This window comes from Lutjanus erythropterus, chromosome 6 (assembly GCF_056507025.1).
Source record: "Lutjanus erythropterus isolate fLutEry1 chromosome 6, fLutEry1.hap2, whole genome shotgun sequence".
Classification (NCBI taxonomy): Eukaryota; Metazoa; Chordata; class Actinopteri; order Lutjaniformes; family Lutjanidae; genus Lutjanus; species Lutjanus erythropterus.
Window position 1 is genome coordinate 39,981,491 of NC_139322.1, and position 21,982 is coordinate 40,003,472.

General features: G+C 37.6%; 1 protein-coding gene and 1 long non-coding RNA gene across 3 annotated transcripts in view; both read right to left on the minus strand.

Moving 5' to 3' along the window:
- Positions 1-21,982, minus strand: part of LOC146325735 (uncharacterized) — a 79,899-nt gene that overhangs the window by 6,866 nt on the left and 51,051 nt on the right. The window contains exons 2-4 of one of the 2 annotated variants that reach the window (XR_014770744.1): positions 7,646-8,168; positions 6,091-6,223; positions 5,796-5,861 (exon numbers count right to left, since the gene is read on the minus strand). This is a non-coding gene — a long non-coding RNA (uncharacterized LOC146325735). Of the gene's footprint in view, positions 1-5,630; positions 5,862-6,090; positions 6,224-7,645; positions 8,169-21,982 lie in introns of those variants that run through there. The other variant, XR_014770743.1, reaches the window with a different exon arrangement.
- Positions 10,367-21,982, minus strand: part of LOC146325736 (tumor necrosis factor receptor superfamily member 14-like) — a 62,620-nt gene continuing 51,004 nt past the window's right edge. Inside the window, exon 4 of the transcript XR_014770729.1 lies at positions 10,367-10,534. The gene's annotated coding sequence lies outside the window, so the exon portion shown is untranslated. The remainder of the gene's footprint in view (positions 10,535-21,982) is intronic.

The window sequence follows — 21,982 nt, forward strand, 5'->3', positions numbered from 1 at the left end:
GTGTGGCACTGATTTATGCTACATACTTGTCCCTATACAAACAAACATTAAATAAAATAAATGATAAAATAAGAGTGCAGGCGTCACTGCGGGGGTAATTAGTTCTAAAAAATATATAATAAAACTATGATCATTTGTTATTGGCTGAAAAGATGTTTAAAATGTCTGTAACACACATGTAACTGTGTGTAACGGTTCATATTTCTTGTAAACACAGTCATAACACTGTGCTTCATATCAACCTGTGACTGATGGTTATAATATTCATTAAAAACTAGTCTGGTGTTATTTTAAATAATTCTGTACATTTCATTATTTCTACAATGACAGGTCCACCCCCAACTTTCCCGAAATTCACCCAGTCCTGTCACCATAACTGAGTCCAAACCTGATCATTGACTTTATGCTGCTGATAAACTCTGTCGCCCCCGTGTGGCAAAAGGGTGTAACAACCACAGATAAAGTCCTGGTCCGCTGGTGAAGCGCAGTTAGCAACAATCAGCCATCAACAATCAACAATCAAGATATTCGTATTCACAGCAGATGCATTTGCTAGTCGTGTACATCAAGGTGGTAAAAAGGTTTATCGAAATATATGTGTTTAAACGCAATACACTCTTCCTTCCTGTCCTTCGCTAGAGCCGTTGTTTTCACCCTGGACAAATGAAATAATATACGGGCGCGGACTAACTCGCGAGTTACAGCGGTAGTCGACCTCATCAACACACACACACACACACAAATGGCTTTAACGGTGTTATATGTAGAATTTGTTACCCTATTTAAAGAAACGATGGCATTAAAGGGTGGATGAATACTTACTTGAGAGCTCGCATACGCTCGAGACAGCAGGAACTGCCTCCTACTTTCTGTTTCAGCATCTTTCAAAATAAAAGCATTCCTGGTTGTCCGAATACAAAAATAATTTGTGCAGTGACCATCCTCCCCTCGCCTCTCCCTCACACGTTCTCGAAATCATTTCACTTATTTTCAATTTCCCATGTATTGCTGTGTAATGCACATATTTTTTTTGCTTCTTCTGATTTTTATTTCTATCTACTTGAAGGCTGGCCCGTGTGGTCCGATCCAACAGATGAGCTACTGTTGCTCAAACTGCTGAAGAAGTTAATGCTGGTTCTGATAGAAAGCTGTCAGAATACACAGTGCATCACAGTTTGTTGTGTATGGGGCTGCATAGCTGCAGACCAGTCAGGGTGTCCATGCTGACCCCTGTGCACCACTGAAAGTGCCAACAATGGACACGTGAGTGTCAGAACTGGACCATGGAGCAATGGAAGAAGGTGGCCTGGTCTGATGAATCACATTTTCTTTTACATCACATGGATGGTCGGGTGTGTGTGCGTCGCTTACATGGGGAACACATGGCACCAGGATGCACTATGGGAAGAAGGCAAGCTGGCAGAGGCAGTGTGATGCTTTGGTCAATGTTCTGCTGGGAAACCTTGGGTCCTGCCATCCATGTGGATGTTACTTTGACATGTACCACCTACCTAAGCATTGTTGCAGACCATGTTCACCCTTTCATGGAAACAGTATTTCCTGATGGCTGTGGTCTCTTTCAGCAGGATAATGCGCCGTGCCACAAAGCAAAAATGGTTCAGGAATGGTTTAAGGAGCTATTAGGCAGGTGGTCATAATGTTACGCCTGATTGGTGTAACTATGAGCTGTACATTATAAAGATGTAAGATAATTATAGTTAAATTAAAAACTAAAAGAAGATGTGAAAAAAACATGGAAAACTGAAATAAAAAAAATAACTTGATTTAAGAAAACTAACTGAAACAGTTCTGTCAAACAGTTTTGGTCAAATTTGTTAACACAACAAGCTTGAGGAGGCATTGGTGCTTCTGTTTACTCAGACTGGGCTGCCTGCATGACTGTGAGTCACTGGCCTCCATAAAGTGTTGTGTTTCTATTGTCATACCTATTCTGAATGTCTTAAATCTTGCCCCTGACAAATATCCCTATGTTTTAAAAAAAAAAAACTAAAACTGAAAATGACTCTGACTGAGAGAGAAACTGTAGCAGAGTGTGCTCTCACTCAGGTGGAGAACAACTGTAAATCTAAATCCTGTAACTGATTTTAATAAACTAACATGCATGGAATACTGAAACTAATACATAATAAACTCAGACACATATTACCTTTGGACAGAAGAGCCTACTCAATACCTTTAAGGTATAGACTGAAATAACACAGTACTAAGTAGCATTGAGAAGAAGGAGTAATAGTAGTAGTAGTAGTAGTAGTAGTAGTAGTAGTAGTAGTATTCAACCTAAATGAATGAAACAATAACAGACAGAAAATGCACAACAGAAGTAGTGACAAAAAACCCCCATAAAAGATGCAACAAGATGAAAACAATTTTAAAGAAATAACAATGAAAATGCCATAAAAGGTTTAGCAAGTGGAAAACAATATAAAAGATATAACAAGACATAAGACGAAAATTACATAAAAGATGAAAAAGACATAACGAGAAAAAAAACATAAAAGACATAAGACAAAAACTAAATAAAAGACATAACAAGATGCAACAAAACATCACAAGACAATCTTTATCCTAGTGTTGTGCATGAATGCGCCAAAAGAGCGGTGTTCATTGAATGTCCTCTGATTTTTGGTGAACAGTGGCCTGAGCAAATCACTTTGTAATTCATGAAAGTGAACGTGAGCATCGCTCATTCCTCAGAAAGACAACGGTGCTCACATTATCAGCTGATTAAATGAGTGATAATATGGACAGAAGTGTTGACGTGATATAAAAACTTTCTTCGATCATGAAGCCTCTTGTTTCTCTATAATTCTGTGGTGTATCAGTGAAGTGTATGAACTACACTGCAGCCTGGAGTATGTTAACAGTGAGAAGTACACAGATAGATTCATGTTATACACTCATCCCCCATTGTCTGTATCTATGGAAGCACATTTCTGACAAGTCATTATTTTGAGATACTGAGTCATTATTTTCTCAAAGTTTCTCATTATTTTGAGACACTATCTCAATATTTTAAGATATGGGAGACCAGAGGCAATTGTCATATCATCCCCCTGTATCTGAAATAAAAGCACACCTTAAAGTAATCACATAACATTAATAATATTCATAATGATATCCATAATGATGTGAATAACTAATAATATTACTTAAATATTTGGGTGTTTTTTGTATGTGGTTCATCATCTTTAGAACATCAGGCATCGTCTGCATTCAAAGCAAAAGTCTGTGTATTTTTTTAATTATTTGAGTTAAAAGCAATTTTACATTTACAAACAAAATAAATTGCACACCATGGAGTAAAACTTCATTATGTAGATTCTAGTGTGCCTGGAGGGAAGAAGCTCTATTAAAAAAAAAAAAAAAAAAAAGGCAGAAGAAATTAATGTGAACTAGTTAATTATTTTAACCTTTGAACCAAATTTTGACCTAGTTCACCTCAATTAACTATTTTTAAACCAGAAACATAAACAGGACCTGACACCACACCACCATGAACCTGATTTTTATCTAGTCCTTTGTTGCACATACCACCCCCTGCCGTGCTTTCTGTCTCTACATACTGCCTGTTCAATAAAAGTGAAAAGCTTGACCTTGAATTTGAACTACTTCTGTACATTTCAGTGTCTCAAAAACTGGACTGGTGCCCAGTATGCTAATAGACAGAGTGTTAGAGTGAAATCTAGACTCACCTCTTCTGAAATTGAAGCTCCTACCACAGTGAAATGAATTGTGATGCATCTGAGTCTAAACTGCAGAAAACATTTGCAATAAGATTTCAAGGATTCACATAGAGAGTGTGCGTCTACTGTTTCTGTATGAACCCTTTGATTACATTCACACCAGTGAAAACCTCTTCCTTCCTGTGCTCAGCTGGGGCCCAGTGGTGGGCCTTGAGAGGTCATGAAAAATAAAATAACTAAATAATTAAAAGTTTTAATTTATACATTTAAATCACCATAAAATGTTTATGATTCATTTAAAAAGTAATCAGAACTAATAAAACAGAGCCAGAGGATTCATATTCGGTGTTATTTTTCATTTATCTGACCTAGTTTAACAGATGTTTAACCATATTTGGTGACCTGTTACATTAAGACCAGAACATATCTTATATCTCGTCATTGGTACGATTAGTGACGTGTGTTGATCAGAGCTGTGATTAAAAGTCCAAAAGAGTTTCAGATTTCAGATTGGGTCAGGGCATCCTTAAGTTTGGAAATGGCTTGTCTAACTAATACCTGCACATAAGTTTGTACATTCCTCTTAAGATTCTTTGCCTTTTGTCATGACAGACATTTGAAAGTTACACTTTTGTCTGTATGATGGTATTATTTATTTTCTATTACTGAGGGCAAATCTTATGAAAAGACTAAACCTAAATTTTAGAAAAGTGCCACAGAGCTCCATTGTTGTTCAAAAACTTTTAAGAGCCAGTCTGTCCTCATTCCAAACATTCATACAGATATTCGGTCACGGCAACTCAAAGACACACAAACTCCCTTTAGCGGCTTTTGAAAAGGTATAAAGAATGAGAAAGTCTGCGTATGGAGGAGGTGGGGTGTAACAAACACTTTCACTTTCATGATATAATGCCAATCCAAAACCTTACATGTTTTACGTCACATGACATCGGTGAGGCAAGTCACAAAGACAAAACTCACATGGCACAAGTCACAGTGAGTATTTCATATATTTTAATCCAAAACATGATCTTTTTCTAAATCTACACAAGTAGTTGTGGTGCCTAAAGCTAACTGACACTGCGACTGTTTCACAGCGTTGATCGCGTGTGAAAATGCTCGCTGTGTCACTCACAGCCACTGAAGAGAGCCCTGTGCCTCATTATGAGATGCTGAAGGATGTGATGAGGCAGCATCGGTACTGAGCAACCTGGGTGTTGCATCAATGCATCAGGGAGCAACACTGTTGCACTGGGTGACAGGGTTACTTTAGAAATGTATTCAGATTCAGTTATTAATTACCTGTTAAAAAATGTGGCCAGTAACATAATCACAGTATCACAATGCTGAAGTAATGTAACTTGATTACTTTCCATTACTTTTTGATTACCTCAGTACAAAATATGATGAAATTGTTTAACCTTATATAGTGTTTTTAGGGCTACAACTAACGATTACTTTCATTATTGATTATCACTGATTATTTTCTCAGTTGATCTAAGTAGTTTGGCCCATGAAATGTCAGAAAATGGTGAAAAATGTTGATCAGAGTTAAAGGTGACATCCTCAAATGTATTGTTTTGTTCACAACTCAAAGATATTCACTTTACAGCCAGAGAAGAGTAAAGAAACTTTACTAGAGACTTTTTAACCTAAAAAATGAATCAAAACAATTATCAAAACAGATTAATTTAATAGTCAGTTCACAACAGATGAATCATTGCAGCTCTAAGTGTTTTATGTTTGTTGTTAGTTTGTCCAGCTGTTCCATCCTTTCTTGTGTGCTATTGACTGATTGATTGATTGACTGATTTAAAGACGAAAAAGGTGAAATTTCCACCCAGTGAAGCATTTTTTCACTAGAGGCCATAATAATGAATTGGCAGCTGTGTTTGCACTGTGCATCGCAGTATATCATTGTTTGTTCTAAAAATGTCATCCTACTAATAATCATTTTATGAAAGGTGTGTTCATGATTTCTGCATGCAGGAGGAGGAGGAGGCCAGACCTGAAAATGGGTCAGTGACATACCAGAGCTAATTTACTGCTTCTCACTCCCTCAACCTCCCTAACCGTCAGTTACAAACGCACCTTCAGCGACTCTCTCAGTCCAAATCAGCTCAGCAGTTCACTTCAGCTCACTTCAGTTCAAACAACCTGATACAGAAGGGAAAAAAAATACCATCCTGTCACTGTACTCTGGCTCTGGTGGTTCAAACATGTCTAAACGTGTCCAATAACACTGCTAGATGGAGCTGGAGGTGGAGTGTATAATCATTCAGATTTAGCTGGGTGGTTAATAACACGTTTCTGTGGTGTGACAAACTCAGAACAAACATTTATGATTGCTTCCCACAACCTTTAAACCTTTTGACCTTTTACTCACCTGACATTTGCAGGTAACACCACATATAATTAGTGGTCTGGTTATGTTGGAAGGATGTGTGCTATAATTTCATTAACTGTGTATTTTCCAGTAAAGGTAAAACTGCTTTGGGAGTATCAGCCATGTCATGTATCTAAAAAACACAAAATATAAAGTCAGTCAGTTGTTATTCATCACACAATGTCAACACACAAGGTGTAAGAAAAATTAAAACTTTTGACTCAATTAGGTGAAAAAGTAAAAAGCATGAACTGGTCTGTGCCAACTCTTACATAACAATATTTGTTTACATACTCACTGATGAATAAATTCAGTGAATTTAAAGTTGTTTTTATTTTTCAGCTATACAGTTACAGATGGAATGACAGCATTGAAGTGATGATAAAGAACAGGTCAGGAAGATTTATATGATTTGTGCATTTCAAAATTAAAATAGACACCAAGTCAAACATATTAACCCTCTTATGCCTACATGAACAATCCTGCTTTTATTTTGAACGTCCTCAGTCTACTCTGGGTTTTAAAAAATGCAGAAGATAAACAAAAAACAATTATCTGTAAATGAAAGTGAAAGCAAAGAAGGGGATTTCTGGTCCTCTTTCAGCTCTGCACTTGAATGTACATAGTTCTATTTTTATGACAATTCATGGAAGAGAGGAGCTTTTCTTCAATATGCAGACTCTCTGGTTTATAATCTGAAATATGCTGACATCAAGTTGACTCAGTGTATTTATAGAGGTTATATAATGTTCTGTATTTGCACATTTTGCATGCAGAACTCTGTGACCTTTGCTTTATCCTATAACATAACTACTCAACTGGTTTCATTTTAAATGAAGGTAGACATGTCAGTGTTGCCTATCCTTTAGGAGACATACACAAATTAAATTAAAATTATGCCTAAAATGTTTGCACATTTTATAGAAAATAATAAATATTTTCCTTTTAAAATATTTTTTCACCCACCCAAACACACCACCATTAATCTGTGTTTATTTTTTAATGATCCACGCTGCCCAGTCCACAGTCATCTCTGATGGCTACATTAAAAGAGTGAACTCTGGTCTGTGTGAAGCTTAATATATGAAGACAAAAAGCTGTTAAACTGCATAGAAAGGCTGCTTCAGAACTCAAGACTGGCAGAAAATAAATAAAGTTCCCCAAACAGTTCTTTTTTTCTGTTCTGAAATGTCACCAAAGGAGGATGTGGGTCACGTTGAGAAACTGGAAATCAGCATGTGACTGTTTAGTTCCTCCTCTCTTTTAAAGTCATACAAAAATAAATGCTACATAAACAAAGCAACAATACGACAATCACCCACTGACCTCAGTGGTGGTTAAAGTCTGCTAGCATCAGTTTCCTTTGGTTTAAAAACTGTTAAGCATAGGTGGCAAAAACGCACAAATTCTGTTCTTAAGTAGAAGTAGATAAAATATACATAATACAGTTGTTTCATGTATGCATTTATGTATTTTATCTTATGTTAAATAATCCTCAGAAATGCAAATATAAAAAGAAGAAGCAGCACATATACTTATGTAAAACAAGACTCACTCATCCGCCTCCTCCGCTCTGCAGACACTCTTGATAAGGCCTCTTTTATCAGTAACCACATTTCTGAGCCTGATTATCTCAAGTCTGCAGCTGTCAGCTAACAGGGCCACTGTGTCCTCGTTCTCCCCTCTGACTGAGGACACAGTCTCTTAACTGCTGCTTTCACTCCATTACTTGTCCGCTGTCCTTAACGAAGTCCCTGAATTCACCTCTGAGAACAACCTGTATGACCTCAATCAGTCTGGGTCTAAGCAGTTCTATATCAAATCTATATAAAATGCCAAATTCACCAACTGAAGTTTGAATTTTCTCCAGTAATGTCACTGAAATAATGTGAAATATGAAATTCCACTTTATTCTGACTCACTCTGTAACATTTTGTCTGGTGCCAGTCTGGATATATGTGTTGTAATGTTAAACTGAACCACACCCAGAAATACTAATTAGAAATAAATCCCTCAAGCCTGTTGCTGCATGTCAGTGCTGTCTACTCAGTTTCACATCTGTAACATTTTTGCTGAACCTACAAAGATAAAGACTTGTTACAGGACACACAGTCTGACTCATCTCATCTGGTAAAAAAAATAGAAACTTGCTTCATGTGACTCAGTCTTTGTTTCAGTAGTGTGTTATATGCAGTGGCAGACTGTCTGAGGGGCAGGGGCAACAAAAACTATAAAGGGCACCAGCTGTACGTGATTGGGGACCAGTGCAGTGGAAGTCATGATGCATTTAAGGTGAAAAAGTTCCAAGTCTTGGTTTAGAATAAATTGTTTTATTGTACAACAACTACTAGAGCTCTGTAATAAAAACACAGGGAACTATTTAAATATTTAAAGGCACATTTATGCCAAAGTTTTAGTATGGAGAGCAGTCCATGGCACTTCATCACATTTTTTTGAACAGCACCTTGGCGGCCACTTTACCATGTTTTGTCCATTAGAAGGGCATATCAGAGGTAGTTTTGTCATATTTTGTCCACTGGAGGAGCACCTTACTACATTTTGTCCTCTAGAGGGACACCCCAGAAGGCATTTTATTATATTTTATCCACTGGAAGGGAACCTCAGAGGGCATTTTATCATGTTTTGTCTTTCTTTTTAACATGAGGGCACACCCTTGACCCACCACCCCTCCACCCACTACAATGCCACCACAACTGCCAGATGCAACCAGCAGAGATTTGTAGTTTCACCAACATTAACCTGGCCTCCACATACATTGTTCTGACCTGAAACAAGATTTCAAACTAAGAAAAGATGCTGTCTTCACTTGGAGATTATTTTTACAGAGAGCTGAACATTATGATGTAACAGTGAAGTTGACCTTTGAACTTTTGCATATAAAATGTCATCATCCCATCATTTTAAGTACACATTTGTGTGTAATTTTGTTATAATTATAAATATATGAAATCTTGAGTTATGGCAAAGTGACATTTGACCACCAAAATCTAATCAGTTCATCTTTGAGTCAAGTTTTTTCAAGGTTTTTCAAGAATTCTGAATCCCAGAGGTCCTTCAGCATACAGTCATGAATGTGCACAAAAGAAATTAGGCAGACTGGTCCAGTAGTATTTGAGATGACCTCTGGACAAGCTGTAGGTATAGTGATCATGCACACACTCACTCACACACACACACGCATGCACACACGCACACACAGAAGTGGTTACATGACATACATATATAATACATATTTAGTACAGGGGTGGGAGGAGTGTGGGCTCTGAATTCCTTCTACTTCCTGTTTACATCTAGCTCATCAACCCACAGAGAACCCAACTTCATATATTTTCAAAACAGGCTTGTTACTTTAGTTCTAATGCATTTGAGAGGAATTATTGATTATTTGTTATTTTGCATCATTACATGCTGCCTACCTTACATCAAGACCAATGGAACATCACAAGAATTAAATGATGTAAAAGACATAACAAGACAAAAACAATTTAAAAGACACAATAAGACCAAAATGATTCACAGAAATTGCACAGAAACAGCAAAATGTCCCTCAGAGGGCAACCTTTTACTTTCGTACTCTGAGTACATTTTAGAATCTGTACTTTTTCACTGTTCATGCAATAACTTGTCCTGTAAAGAATGTGTGAACAGGTTTAACATTTGACAGAGAACTGTTTTACTGAAGTGTTACTGAGGGTTTTTCCACATTCAGCACTGGCTGAAAATGAAACAGTTTTCAGTTCTTGCAACTGCAAGATATTCAAAGAAGAGGCTTAAGGACAAAACAAAATTAAAGCCACAGAGAATTATTGTAAGCAGCTTTACTTTAAAGTCAGAGGTGCCCACAGTTTTTTGGCTTGCGAGCTACTTTTAAAATGACCAAGTCAAAATGATCTACCTACATTAAAAATACTAAACATCTATTAATTTATATATAAATTATATATATATCTATATATATATATATATATGAACCTGTATGGCACAATACAACTCTGTACATTTTTGGTCATTACCTTACTCTGATGACCCAGATGATCATCAGTCATGATTAGGGATGCAGCGATTAACCGATTTTACTATTAACCGCGCTTTAAAACGTCATAGTTAATTAATCCCAAAGGCTCCGTTACATCGAGTTTTCCTGTTCTCACTCGCAAAAAAACGGAGACTATGCTGGTACAATATTTTCGGCGCAACCTGCACAGAACGAAAAGTTTCACCAGAGGTGCAGCTGCTTACAGTGTGGTGTGTATCAAGAGGCATGGAAGCTACGCTACATTAGCTTAGCAATGCCAGAAGAACCAAGCAGCGAAGCTTTGTTTCCACCGAAGAAAAGAGTAAAGTTGGCAGTGTGGGAGCATGTCGGATACACCAAGAATGACCAGGGAGTCATTCAAGACGACGGATCACCCGTCTGCAAAATCTGCCGAAAAAAAGTTGCGGCTAACGGGTCAAACTTACGGAGCCCCTAAAGTGTCATGCAGAAAAAAAAATATATATCATGCGCACGAGATAGTAAAACGAGCGCACGAGATATGAAAACGTGCGCACGAGATACTTAAACGTGCACACGTTTAAGCTAAATCGTGCGCACGAGATACTAAAACGTGCGCTCGAGATACAATTATTTCCCAGCTTTGACTTGTCCATGCATACGGCTCTCGGTAGTGACCACTTCAGATGTTCACAGTAACACACGTGATACAATGGAGAGAAGAACTCAGCTAATTAACTATTATTTTCACCTCGGAATGTCATATAATGACATTCTTGTTGCTCTTGCCAGGAGACATAGGATAATCATCAGCAGGAGTACTTTGCTGCGCATACTGAAGAACAATAGGCTCAATAGGCTCAGCCAACGGAAGGACTATTCAGATTTAGGCCGTGTTATTGACTTCATCCAGGAACAATTACAGGGTCCGGGGAAGATGCATGTGTTACAGGTACCGGGCTGCGGCACCCATGAACAGTTATATGTGTGTGTCCTGTAATGCAAGGAACAATGATGAGGCAGGGAGACGCGACTGGACTCAACTGGATCCTCTGTTGCTATGAGAGGAAACCAGCAGAGCAACGGTCCTGGCCACAGACCAGTGCAAACAACGGTCTCACACTGCCACCCACTGACACAAAGCCACCACTGCAGTTATCTACTTTGACCCAAATTCAGGTTACTTTCTCACAACATGAACATAGCATTTCCCAAAAACAAATAATACACAACAACAAAATGAATAACATTCATTAAGTGGGCATCACACATGGATATCGATGGATGTTTACCAAGTGCCAAGAAAATGGCCTAAAAGTTAAAAAAGAAGAAGTAAGAGTCATATTGGCCGAGCTGGATCCAGAGAGGTCTGCATTCAGACAGCGACGGAGACTTCACAGAAGACAGTACTTTTCAAAGGGACCTTTTCATCTCGTGCGCATGTTTTATTATCTGGTGCGCACGATTTAACTTAAACGTGCGCACGTTTTAATATCTTTTGTGCTCGATTTAGTATCTCGTGCGCACGTTTTAATATCTCGTGCGCACGATATAGTTTTTTTTTTCTTCATGACACTTTAGGGGCTCCGTACAAACTTGATGCAGCATTTGCGGGATCGCCACCCAGCTTTACATGCCAAAGAAAAGGTAACACATAATAACTGAGTTAAATGACATTAATGGCAAGTTACTTAATGAAACACTGAGTTGGTAGAGAGTTAAACATAAATGTGTCACTTACAATCAGTGACGTAGCGGTGAGAGTTGAGCTTTAAGTTCAGCGTAAACAAACGGCAGCAAAGCGGCTTGTTTGTCTATGGAAGATAAAAGTGCTCCTCTTAAGGACTTCAGTCAGTGACCATTTAACATTACAGGTTGCTTCTTCCTGTCTGTGTTGAGTAAACTCGAGGCACTGTGGGTAAATATACCAGGTGTAAAACACCAACATAACATCAGGAGCTTGTAGACTTCCAGCACTCTACCTGGGATCCAATTAATTGTATTTCAGTTATTATTAATACAGCATAAGTGATGTTTTCAATTTATTTCTATTATTTTTGCTTGTCTATGATAAAGCATTATATAAATGTAATCTATTATTATTATTATTATTATTATTATCATTATAAAACTTCAAACAAACAAAAAACAATAATAGACAGGATTTAACCAGGCCACATGTAAAATTAGATTAATTATTGAAAATAGATGATTAAAAGTGAATTAAAATACAGCCATGGATGACAGTTGATGACAATAACACTTAAGTTTATTACCCACATGAGTCACATTTTCCCCTGGGGGATCAGTAAAGTTAATCTTAGTCTTATATTAATTATAATACTTAAAATACTTTATTTCAAATATTTTTCCACCATGTTTTTAAGTTCTCTACTCAGGTCCAAAAGAAATGTAGAAAGAATACACAAACTGAAATGACTAAATAATGTTGTGATATTTTTGCTCAAAAGAGCCGTGCAGACAGACGTCCTGCAGCCTTTGACTCCATTTGTTTTGTTCAAAAAGATAATACTGACATGCATGTTTACAGAGCAGAGGTTGCTTTTATTTAATTCCAAAGAAAGAGACAGACTTTTTGTTTATCTTTATTTATTATTTTGTACTGTATTATTTGATTACTGTGTTATTTCTGACAGCAGTAAATAACACATTAAAATCTCTAAAATCTCTCATGTGATTTGATACATTGGTTCATTAGTAGTGTTGTGAAATTAATTAATGCATAATAATCGTGATAATCGTGAAACCGTGATTATTCCTCAGACTATAATCGTACAGTCAAAATCTATAATCGTTGCATCCCTAGTCATGATGGACCGGTATTTGGACTTAATAACGTTCATGTGGGAAAAGGCTAACTCACATAAATAAGCCAAATAATGCAGTCAAGGAGGTAGAATATTTCTTCATGTTTGGTACTTTTCCTCTGTGAGTAAGTTCCAGAACTGTCCATGAGCCCTGGACTTCAGCTGAATGTCAGCTTGTAGTGTCAAAATATCATCCTCCACTCCAGACGAGTTCAGGTGAAACAGCGCTGCAATTTTTGATGCGAGTAAATCAACCTCAACATCTTCCCGAAATGGGTAGCGCATAAATGTAGTGACTGGCTCAAGTAAAGCAAAGTCTTGAAAGTCAAACTTGCTGCAGCTTTGAGGACAGATGTTGCATTTTTCATTTGAAAGCATTAACTGAGCTGATCATACTGACCATGGTTTTGTCTTTTCCCTGCAGCTCTAAATTAAGCTCATTCAACATGTTGGTCAGATCGGTTAAAAATGCCAAGTCTAGCAGCCACTAATCATCATTTAGTTGGTTGCATTCTGCATGTTTAGCAACAAGGAGAAACTCCTTATGTTGAAACAAGCTCTTTTCTGTAATATTAACCATGTGTTTCCTTGTGTTTGACTTGTTGTGGTTGTTGAGGGCTGTTCACTTCCTGGTTGAGCAAAAGGTATGTCTGAGGGGGTGGAGCCTCTTAAATCTGAAAGCCAGCTCACTGTACCAAACCATGTGCTGCCAAGTCAGAGGGGGGTCAGGCTTTAGTTAGTTTTTAATTGTCTCAGGCAATATAAAATGACATGTTCCACCATTTCCTGTAGTCTTCAATGTCCACATCACCTGTAGCAGGTTTCTACATTAATGTCCTTTTGAAACAAGTGTGAGCAAATGTCCTCCTTTCTACTTTACTGATTTCTCTCGTTATTTTTACTTTTCTTTGAATGCTGTAGTAACTTTGGTAGACTGGGGTAAATGTATGAGGCAGATTCAGCAAATTGAACTGTTTTGAAAGATGCTGCTGTGAACATAAAATTGTCAATTAAAACTAATTCAAATGTATAACTTCCGTTCTGAGTCTTGAATCATGTATAACTAAATGAAATTGAGGGGAAGTGGGGAAGTGGATTTAAAGATGATGTCTGTTTCACAGACATCAAAAATAGCAACTAACTTGTGTCAGTTGTTGTCAAAGAGGTCTGAAAGATGAACTGAAAGATGAACTGAGCCTGGCCATCATGTTAGAAATAGCCAATCAAGGAGCCAATCAAGTAGCTCGAGGGCGCCTCCTGAGGCAGCCACAGGGAGGTGGGTATCCCTCTCACTGCAGGTTTTTAAATTTATTTTTACTCAAAAAGTCAAAAGTCAACCTCACAGTGACATCATTATGTTCAGTTCTCTTTCACTCACTGTTCTCCTCTGAACTAATTAAAAGATTAAGATGTTGTTGAAGGACATGAATGTGAATCTAGTTTGGATGTTTCACCAGATGAAAGTGGTGGGGTCAGGTTAGTTGGATGTTAGTGCCTTACAAAACATGAGAAGCAAATATAAGGAACAAAATACAAGTTCAACATATAATTTTTCCACTACAGTAACTTTGTGCTTCAAAGTCAAATCCACCCCAAATGTAACAAATTATATAAGACCTCAATACATCTACAGGACAGGAAGCAGCCCCCATGGTACATTTTGTTTCATCATGTACAAAAATCAGTAGACACGTTTCATGGCGAGGTACACAAAAATGCTGCTTGTATCCACAGCCTAAACCCAACAGGAAGTCAGCCATTTTGCAATCAAGAGGTATCAAAAGATTTGGCTGTTGTTGAAGGGCGTGGCATGGTGTCGAGTTTTGATGTCTCACCATGAAACAGGAAGTTACTGTAATTTAAGTATAAATGATCCAATCAGCCCCTTCACATGTTTGATAAGAGTCCCTTCATGATCACCTTCACATCCCAATCAGAAGTTATATTCATTGTGCCTCCTACTGGCAACAGGAAGGAAGCCTCATGTAGAAGTCATTATTTGATTTACATGAAAATTTCAGTGTTGTCTACACTTAATATACTGGAACATAACATATAATTAGTGGCTGTTCTGTTGTGCCACCCAGTGGAGACAGGAAGTGGCATCAAACTCCTTCCTGTAGGGTCCAAAACACGTGATAATTCAGAATCTTCCAGGCTCATTACTTTAGTTTTAATGCTTTTCAAAGGAATTATCGATTATTATTTTACATTATAGTGCACCGCCTTTCCAACATCACAAGGGAAGAAAGGCTCTTAAGAGGGCACTTAACCACATTTTGTCCACTACAGGGGCACTCTAGTGGGTATTTTCTCATGTTTTATCTACCATAGGGGCATCCAGGAGGTTGCTTTTGCGTAGCGTTTTCAAGCATGGGGGCACCAGGGGCCGAAATCCTCAGCATCAATTTCAATTCTCTTGAATGTTCTTTCTGTATCAGCTGTATAGTTAATAGTCGGGGCCACAAATTCTAAGAACTCAGTGTTATCTTGACAAAAATGATTATCATCATGCTTTCCATCTGATTTCTCTCTTCTTGACTTGTTTCCTTTCTGTCTCTTTCTTCATGTTGAGTCTTTTCTTGGACGTAGTCAGCATGATTTCCATCTGTCTCTGTCTCTTAGGACAGTCTGCTCAACATGCTTTGTGACTTCTGTCACACTGAGAGCACTTAGGTTCTTTCCCAGAGTTTCTGCACATTCCATCACATTTACCACAGATTCCTAAAAGACGTCTACATACAAAATCCAACAGCGTCTGCATTGTATCGTCTTGGGGACAAAAGGCTGGACTGGATAACTGATACAATGTAGAAATACTTTATACTTGAAGTTTGTCAGAAAGAACAACAAAACCATTCAATCTAATTCCAATCTAAGTTACTACTTACTTTTCCCTTATTACTCCTTTAAAAAGTAACATTACTAAACTTATGACATGATTTCACAAGTATAAAAGTATATTATTATAATACCTTTGTACCTTGTGCTCCAAAGTTGATCAGCTGATCCAGTGAACAGTTAACACCCAGAAAGTTTTTGTTATTAGCTGACCAGCTGTCAGCTGTGGTGGAAACAAAGTCAACCTCTCTGTGACTCTCTCAAGGAGCCAAACAAACTCAGAATAAGTACTTCCATCCGTGGAAAGTACCTCTCATCCTCCACCTTTTGTTTAATGTTTTTGGCTTCAGCTGACGTGACCTGCCCTCACCTGCTGCACGTCATCATAAGATAACCTACCATGGTCAAAAAGTAACTCAGATTTACTTCAAATAGTAACTGTATAATTACTGTTTTAGAAACTGTAATCCATTACACTACTTGTCACTGGAAAAAGTAAAAATATTACAGTAATCTGTTACTGATTAATATGTTACTGCCCCATGCTGATTCCAATCAAGTGAGTATGTGTGTCCTGTCTGTGTTTATGTGACACATCCAACAACCATCCCCCATCCTTTGGGTGAAAACATGCACTGTAAAAGCAGCCAGTCAGTATCTGTGTCTGAGACAAACTCTTCATCACAGTTTAGTTCATTGTGTAATTGAGTAAAAGACTTGTGTGTCAGTTTCATCTGTAGATCAGAGGTTTGTTCACTTTAATGGAGTCAGACTGAAAGAACTTGATTTCTTTAATTTTTTCTGTGTAATGATGCTGATCGTCAATCCACAAAGACACTCGCCTGACAAATCAGAGGATCTGGGCTCCTAAAAGCTAAACAGTTTTCTTATTTTATGTGTTTAATCTGGCAAAGACCTCAGAATTTGTATTTACCACTGATCTAATTAGAGTGGCTGTTTGTTTAGATGCAGGAGCAAAGTACCTGGATGGGTTGCTCTCATCCATCCCAGCTGTGCAACACCTGTCTCCAGCTGCACCTTGTTATTTATCAGCCCCTGGTCCCCACACACCCAGTTCATTCAGTCAACAACAGTTGTTCTCAGGTCTTCCTTGTGTTTTTGAGTTCATAGTTTTCATAGTGATTTGTTTTTTTTCCCCTGTGTTTTTTCCCTGTTTCAAGGCAACACACTGCAATAGATTTTTGAGTTTTGAGCCCAACTCAAACTCTTAAGTTTTGAAAAAGTTTTGCTGACCTATAACCTTCAGTTCAGATCATTTACTTTTCTTCTTTAGATAAACTTGAATCTTTCAATTTTAGAAAAACAAACAAACAAACCAACAACATCAAAAACTGGTCACGATGAGCTGTGAACCTGATTTGTCTTTTTAGTGCCTGAAAAATTCAATAGTTTGGATTGAAAAAAATTAAAATGAACATTTACTTCCACTTCAATGAATCTACTCACTTTTTCTAATATTCAAAGCTTTAATTTATCTAAAGAAGAAAATTGAATTATCTCAACAAAAGATCAGTAGGTGGCAAAACTTTTTCAAAACTTAAGAGTCTGAGTTGAGCCCAAAACTCAGAAATTGATTCCAGTCTGTTGCCTTGAAATTTTGAGTTTTCATAACTTTTTTTATTTTTACAGTGCCTGTTTTTTTCTGGTTAATCATGGTTTTCCTTTTGCACCAGGATCACATCCATCTGCCTGCATGAATCCCTCCCTTCCTCAGCTACTTCACTCAGTCTTCCACTCTGCTCTGCTGATCCAGACATTTCAAGTTCAGAAAAAGTTTTGTTGACCTATAGTCTTTAGTTCAGAGGCTTCTCTTCTTTAGATGAACTTGAATCTTTGACTTTAAGAAACTGGTAATCCAGCTGTTCCACATCGCTCTGTGCCTCAGCTAGCTGCATTCTTACAACAAATACCTTAATATACACAACTCCAGTGTCTAGTGTCTCATATTTTGCTCCATCTACTGAACTAACCATTATAATTACAAATTATTTTTAATCTCTTATTCTTCCTAATGCATCCATGGGGTCACTGAGCTCTAGATGACTGACTTGGCTCAAGTGACTTGAAATTTTGACTCATACAAACTTAATTCAGTAAAAACAGTCAAACCTCCCATCAGCTAGAGCTCTACATCTGATTGCATGTGAAAGTTTTCCACATTATGATGAGTACATGCTTAACATTCATAACACACCCAGCTTACACAACTGTCTGCATTTGGTGTGTTTCGAATGCACAAGAGGAAGGACGAGAGCTGCAGAGGAAGGGGCCCTTCCTGTGGTAGAACGACACATTTCATGCAGCACAAGATCCAAACACGTCTTTGAAGTTAGAAGTGAAAGCATAAGAGGTGAAGTTGAAAAACCACAACATTCTTGAACTGCAGTTTTTCCACCTCAAATGTGAAACATGATAGATGTAGTTTCTCTTACTGTTGTTGAGCTTGATGTCATTTTTGTTGCACCATTTAACAAAACCACTCCTCTGTATCAACAGACCACAGAGGCTCACCTCTTTTCACACCTCAGACTGCTGTGTTCACATTATAAATCAAGTTCCTAATTTAATGTCACACACACAGCAGTTACAACACAGCAGTGACTGTCAGTGAAATTCTTAGTTCTTTGGCTCCTTCCAACAGTGTTCATATAATATGTATAAAAAGAAAATCCTGCAGCAAAAATTAAGACAAAATAGTGTCACATTAAAATCAAGGAATGAAATGTAAAATCAAGTGAAACAGAATCCTGTTGTTGACAGGTGTATAACAGTAATAACATGAATAAACTGTAGACAAATTAACTTTGTTAGTTAGTTTTGCTTCCTGCCACCTTCAAATGTTTCCAATGACTCTTCCACTGTTTCAACAAGGAGGAGGAAGACCAGGTCTGTGGTCATTATAGAAACAGTGGTGGGTGCGAGGATGCAGAACAAGTTGTGACAGATGATTGACTCATTCAGACACTCATTGCCACCACAGACTGTGAAGTCACACTTTTCTTCTTTGCCTTTCTCCACCAACGCACACAAAGAATTTGAAACAATCATAAAGGGACAAACTCAAACACTTCAGGTGAGACATGATTGTGGTGAAGGGTTGTGTGGCATCAATAAGTGGATGAAGGAGAAAAAGACAAATGACACCACCTGGTGTATTACACCCCTTGAAATACTTTAATGAACCAGCAGAACGGGCGTGTTCAAACTATTCCATACAGGACCGAGTGACGTTTTTGTTCCAACCAATCAACAGCACACCTATTGGACTAAACAGCTGTTTAAACACTGAAATCAGCTGATTAAATGAGTCCAGCCTGGTGTGCTCCAACTTGGTAGGAATGAAAACCATTCATGGAATAGTTTGGACATGTGTGCAGTAGATAGTAAAGCACAGGGTCATTACTGATCAGGCAGAGAAGGTTTTCACAATAAAAGCAAATGTATTTTCAATAAGCCAAATACATTAAACAGACAGGGACTGGAACTGCTCGGAAGGAAAGAACAATAATATAAATGAAAAACTGAAAAAGAATGTTTGATAAAATTACTTCTTTATTACAATTAACATAAAACAGCCCCAATATAAAATCTAAAATCACTATGTAATACAATAAAACACTCAGTTTAACATAAAGTAAACCAAAACTAAAGAAACTGAGCAGAGGCAGATTACACTGAGGAGAGTCCAGGGTTTCTACCACACAGTAAACAATCCTCACAACAAAAATAGTGTAGTGTGTATTGTGTCCCAATATATTTACTCACATGCAGAAGTGAAGGGACTTCATCATGTGTGTCTAGCCTCCCAACAATATGGCTCTCTGCTTCTGAAAGAAAAAAAAACAGACAAAATAATCAGAAACAAACATTTACCCCAGGTAGTTTTAAGAGAACTACCAAATCTTAAAAAAACTCAACAACAAAATAATGGATAAGTTATGGTTAAACTCCTGGACAAACTGTACACTGTTAGTTTATGTTGCAGCCCTATTCACCACCTCTGGTGTGGACAGGAGGACAACCAGATTCTGCAAATGGCCAACACATCACTACTGCTAAAACAAAGACAACGATAACAGGCAACACACCATGAACATCCACAGCAGGGACAGAGCAGGAGGCAGAGAGGAGAGAATAAAGGCCTCATCTTGATTCTGATTCCTGATTAGGGTTGTGGCTGGGGGAGGAGTCAGGCCCAGGCTGCATTCACCTGCACTACATGGAGGATCCTCCATCACATAGAGGACCAGGGACATCCAGTAAAACTCCATCCATCCATTTTCTGTAACAACTTATTCCTGAAAGGTCGCGGGGGGCTGGAGTCTATCCCAGCTCACATTGGGCGAGAGGCGGGGTTCACCCTGGACAAGTCGCCAGTTCATTGCAGGGCATTCACACCTACTTGCAATTTAGAGTCACCAATTAACCTAGCATGCATGTCTTTGGAAGCCGGAGAACCTGGAGAGAACCCACGCAGACACAGGGAGAACATGCAAACTCCACACAGAAAGGTCCTGCCCCTGGGGGATTCGAACTGAGGACCTGTGAGGCAGCAGTGCTGACCACTGCACCACCGCCCTCCAGTGAAACTCCACCTGATTAAACTGACTGCTGTTTTTTCTTTTCATTTTCATTTTCATTTGTTTATTTTGCTCATTTCTGTGTATTTTCCAATATCAATTTAACAAAACAGATGATACACTTATACAAACAACTTAAAAATGATGAGGATAAATCTTATGTTACCTGCATCTTTCTTAATAAAAACATAACATAAATACAGGCAGAGTTTTTTGTTTTTACAGACCACATAAAAACATTTACCTCAATAGAAATATTACTCAGTAAGTCCATAATGTCCCATTATTTTTTCTGTATAAATTTTCTTAAACTGAATCATATTTGATCAACATTTCAAATGACTGTCCAGAGAATTTCACTGTTTCACTCCATTTACTGAAATACACATCACCTTTAATGTTGTACTGCATATGGACTTTAGAAATTAAATTTCCCTCTATCATCCATTTGAACTTTATGTAAATAATTTCTGTGTATTTTCAGGTAATAATCTGCACTTTAAAAAATAAATGTCCTAAAATTCCTGACCTTATGTATTTTAATTACATGTACATTTTACGTGCAATTTTATTACATAAGTTTAATGTAAAGAGTTGCATTTAAAACAATGTTTTTCTGTCATGTTGAGTCAGTGTGAATAAATGAAATACTTTAAGTCAGATTTGATGAAATTAATGCAAACTTTTACATAAACTGTGTTGGAGTGTGACACACCTCCTCATGTCATCTACTACAGAAAGTTTACTGCAGAGTGCTGCAGGAAATGCAGCAGTCATTATGATACCTGTCACTTTCCTGCTATGACATGTCAAAAAATATAAAAAAATCTGCTGTGCAACCAGGTCATTCATGACTGTTAGTGATTCTACAAAGAGATATACATGTATTGTCACTGTAACTGTTGTCATTATTAGTTATGTGTAAGTAATGTTGTTATTTTATTATTAATATTTTCTTTCTTTGGTGATATAAACAGTCTCTTCATGCTAATAAAGCTCATTGATAATAATAAAAAAAAAAGCTGCTCACACCTCTGTGTTCTGAACTGTCATGTATAATATTGTACTTTCTCCTTCACATCTGTTAAACAGCTGTAGTTACTTTGCAGAGACTTGTACAAAACATACGATCATTCTTCTTCATGTGTTTTCTATGAACTGTTGCTGACTTGTACTTTGTTGTATCGACATTTCAGTCTGGACTTTAGACAGAAGTTTCACCGCCCACAATGATCACAGTGACAGGGTCAATGTCCACGATTATTAAGTTTAACTTGGTGACTTTTATTACAAGAATCAGCAGCAGGACAGATATACAAATATACAAAAGGAGTGACATTAGATTTATGAAACTGAGAACAGTTTTGGTTTTTTCTGCTCTGTCCTGAGTTCAGCTGGACTGTGAGAGCAGCAGCTCAGTGTTTGAAACTTACAGGCAGCTGCAGGTGGTTTACAGATATCATGTGTTCATCAGCACAGGATGAGGAACAATCAGTGACATGGAGATAAAGCCACATAATACACCACCAGTGCTCCAATAAAATGCTACTGTCATTAAAACTGTAATCCCCCTGACAAGAAGGTTTTTGTCTTTTTCAACTCAAGAG